Below are 4,683 nucleotides of genomic sequence, written 5' to 3'. Positions count from 1 at the left end.
TATAGGCAAAATAGCTCATTATTCGTTTAGATTATTTATTTGCATGCAATTAAATAAAACGTTGGCTACAGTATAAAATAGGGACATACGATGAGGGGGAAAAAGCATGTAGCACGCACTGTGTCCAAGATAACAGTATCTTAGCTTGTACCTCAACTGCCTCCCCAAAGTCATTCACTGAGTTTGCAAAAATCCCAAATTAGCAAAAATGAAGAGCTTGAAGACCATTAACTATTTATTCCAATAACATGACACTGTAAAACGAACTGTCCAATAAGTATCTTCAAATAAGTTCCTTCAATAAACAGTGTGTTTATTGAAATGGAAACCAGGACATTTAAAACAATTCTCGCAGAATAAAAGGACAGGACATTATTACACAGAGTATGTTGATCATCAAGTTGATTTATGACAAATTGAATATGTAGAATTCCCTTTCTCCCAAAAGTGGGATACATATCAGTGGTGTGCTGTACCTATATTTTACATTAAGTTCACTGGTAACACTTTCCATTAATGTACACTGTAGCCCTGTCCTGCAGTCAATCCCCAAAAGTGCCGTCTTTGGCCTCATGGGTGGAATTGTATTAATATTTCTCATAATTTCATAATTAATAAAGCTTATTGTAAAAAAAAACTGACAAATCCAATCTTTCTATGTCAAACAGTTTTGTTATATTTCAGTCTTCTGTGATGTATACAAAGTGTAATATTAGGATGCAAACTCAAAATTTGTAATGAGTCCTGTGTGTAGCTGGTGAGGGAGTCAGGCGCAGGACAGCAGATACGAGTAAATAAACGTGCTTTACTCAAAAAAGACAAACATACAAAGTAACATCTTGAGCACACACAGACGGACCGAAATTACAAATAAACAATCACTCACAAAAACCATGTGGGGAACAGAGGGTTAAATTATGAACAAGTGATTGTGGGATTGACAACAGGTGTGTGAAACAAAGACAAAACAAATGGAAAATGAAAAGTGGATCGGCAGTAGCTAGAAAGCCGGTGACGTCGATCGCCGAACGCTGCCCGAACATGTCAACTCTATATCTGACATGGTACAGGTGTCTTCTTTTTTTAAGCCCATAAATGTGTGTGTGAGGTATATACTTTTTTTCAAAATAGATTTGTTTAAGACTAGCAAGAATCACAATGATTTAGTTAAGGGGTTGTAAATGTTTTATAAGTAATTTATACACATGCCTCCATACACCCTGCCTATACAATACTAGCTGTCATGTTCTGTGTTAGCAAAACACATGATCCACTGGCAAAATGAGTGAAATAGAAAGGCAACAAGCAAATCCAATCTTATGTTCATAACTGTCACTTTTCAATTAATTGTCAATTACCCTTTTTCTAAGAACACGCTTAAAATGTATGCAAAGTCATATTGGGTGAGCCTACTCAAATCACATTTGACAAGATCCCCGGGTCTAGATCTGCCAGACTGAAGCAGCATCTGGTTGGAAGAGTGCATGTTAAGAGTTTAGAGTTCCCTCAGATGGGACTATAACGTTGCCCCAGGGCCTGAAACATGTCAGAGAGTTTGAAGCAGCAGCACACCACTAGACTCCACCCAGAGATCCAACCACCAAGGTAGTAGAGGAATGTACCATAGTGTATAGCCCTTCCTGAAACAGTCTAGTCTACCATCCTGAAATATTTAGCTTAATAGTGTCTCTTCTTACTAGATAACACAATACATCAGGTGAGTGAGAGGGGCCAGCTCTCACAACATCCAATCAGACTTTTTCTCCTCATGGGCTCACTGCTAGTGGGAGTTGCCAAACCATGAGCGTACTTTCATCTGGGACCCCATTGGCTGCTGCAGTCCACTCCCTAAGCCTACGGGACCCCCTGTGGCAGCCGAGGTCACCTTGACTTTCCCGCTCTCCTCCCTGGCTGGGGGCTGCCCCCGCACCCACACGTCAGGGTCTTAGATGGTCGTAGTTGGAGCTGTCCTGAGGGGAGGAGCAGTCCGGTTGAGCATGTCTGGGGACGGGGTGCTGGAGGTGGCCACAGTGAGTGTTTAGAGACGTGATCCCTTTACCTGTGGGACAAACAGCACACAAGGCCTCGGTTAGAAAACACAGGTTGATTGGTTGATTGGTGGGTGGGTTGGTTGGTTGGACACAGTCAAGATGGCGCCGACAGAGAGGGCTGCCTCGCTTATAGTTCTTAGGAAACTTTGCAGATGTTTTTTTTAATGTATTATTTCTTTCATTGTTAGCCCAGAAAATGTTATGTCTTATTACATACAGCTGGGAAGAACTATTGGATATCAGAGTGGCAGTAACTCACCAGCACTACCAGCATTAGGACCAGGAATACGACTTTCCCAAAGCGGATCCTTTGTTCGCACCACCCAGGGCAATTGAACTGATTCCAGAGGCCGACCCAAAACAACGCCGACTTAGGAGGTGCGCACACCACCCACCGCTTCCGAGTATATTACTCGCTAATGTTCAGTCCCTGGATAACAAAGTTGATGAGATCAGGGCAAGGGTTTCTTTCCAGAGACATCAGGGATTGTAACATACTCTGTTTCACGGAAACATGTCTCTCTGGATATACTGTTGGAGTCAGTCCAGCCATCTGGATTCTCTGTTCATCGAGACAACAGGAATAAACATCTCTCCGGGAAGAAGAAGGGCGGGGGTGTATGTTTCATGATTAATGACTCATGGTGTAATTGTGATAACATACAGAAACTCAAGTCCATTTGTTCACCCGACCTAGAACACCTCACAATCAAATGCAGACCATATTATCTCCCAAGGGAATTTACTTTGATTATAGTCACGGCCGTGTACATCCCCCCTCAAGCCGATACCACGACGGCCCTCAAGGAACATTACTGGACTTTATTCCAACATGGAAACCATTTATCCTGAGGCTTCAGTTATTGTAGCTGGGGATTTTAACGAATCAAATTTGAGGAAAAGACTGCCTAAATTCTATCAGCATATCGACTGTAGTACTCTGCTAAAACACTAGACCACTGTTACTCCAACTTTATCCGGGATAAATACAAGGCCCTCCACCGCCCTCCTTTCGGCAAATCTGCCCACGACTCTATTTTGCTCCTCCCTTCCTATAGGCAGAAACTCAAACAGGAAGTACCCGTGCTAAGAACTACTCAACGCTGGTCTGAGCAATCGGAATCCACGCTTCAAAATTGTTTTAATCACGCGGACTGGGATATGTTCCTGGTAGCTTCAGAGAATAATATTGACAAATTCACTGAAACAGTAACTTAGTTTATCAGGAAGTGTATAGGAAATTGTACCCACTGTTGTACCCACTGTGACTAATAAAACCTACCCTAACCAGAAACCGTGGATAGATGGCAGCATTCGTGCAAAACTGAAAGCGCGAACCACCGCATTTAAACATGGATAGGTGACTGGGAATATGGAAGAGTACAGAGTAGTCATTCCCTCTGTAAGTCAATCAAACAGGCAAAACATCAGTATAGAGACAAAATGTCACACTGCAATGGCTCAGACATGAGACATATGTGGCAGGGTCTACAGACAATCATGGACTGCAAAAGGAAAACCAGCCACGTTGCGGACACTGACGCATTGCTTCCGGACAAGCTTAATACGTTCTTTGCCCGCTTTGAGGATAACACAGTGCCATCGCAGCCCGCTCTCCTTCTCCGTGGCCGATGTGAGTAAGACATTTAAACATGTTAACCCTCGCAAGGCTACCGGCTCAGACGGCATCCCTAGCCATGTCCTCAGAGCATGCGCAGACCAGCTGGCAGGAGTGTTTACGGACATATTCTATCTCTCCCTCTCCCAGTCTGTTGTCCCCACATGCTTCAAGATGGCCACCATTGTTCATGTACATAAGAATGCAAAGGTAACTGAACTAAATGACTATTGTCCCGTTGCACTCACCTCTGTCATTATGAAGTGCTTTGAGAGACTAGTCAAGGATCAAGGATCATATCACCTCCATCTTACCTGTCACCCACAATTGAGAGCATCCGGTCGGGCTGATCACCACTGCACCGCCCACAACCGCAAGGTTCTCCAGAGGATGGTGCAACCGCGCAATGCATCACCGGGGGAAAACTATCTGCCCTCCAGGACACCTACAGCACCCGATGTCACAGGAAGGGCTAAAAGATCATCAAAGGCAACAACCACACGAGGCACTGCCTGTTCAACACGCTATCATCCAGAAGGCGAAGTCATTACAGGTGCATCAAAGCTGGAACCGGGAGACTGAAAAACAGCTTCTATCTCAAAGCCACCAGACTGCTAAATAGCCATCACTAGCACAGAGAGGCTGCTGCCTAAATACACAGACTTGAAATCATTGGCCACTTTAACAAATGGAACACTTGTCACTTTAATAATGCCACTTTAATAATGTTTACCATTTGTTGCATTGCTCATCTCATATGTATATGCTGTATTCTATACTATTTTACTGTATCTTAGTCTATGCCGCTCTGACATTGCTCGTTCCTATATTTATATATTCTTAATTCCATTCCTTTACTTGGATTTGTGTGTATTTGGTATATGTTGTGAAATGGTTAGATATTACTTGTTGCTGCACTGTCGGAACTAGAAGCACAAGCATTTCGCTACACCCACAATAACATCTGCTAAACATGTGTATGTGACCAATAAAATTTGATTTTTTAAAATTTGA

The sequence above is a fragment of the Oncorhynchus kisutch genome, linkage group LG17 (genome assembly GCF_002021735.2).
Source record: "Oncorhynchus kisutch isolate 150728-3 linkage group LG17, Okis_V2, whole genome shotgun sequence".
In the NCBI taxonomy this organism is placed as follows: Eukaryota; Metazoa; Chordata; class Actinopteri; order Salmoniformes; family Salmonidae; genus Oncorhynchus; species Oncorhynchus kisutch.
This window is presented reverse-complemented; position numbering follows the sequence as displayed.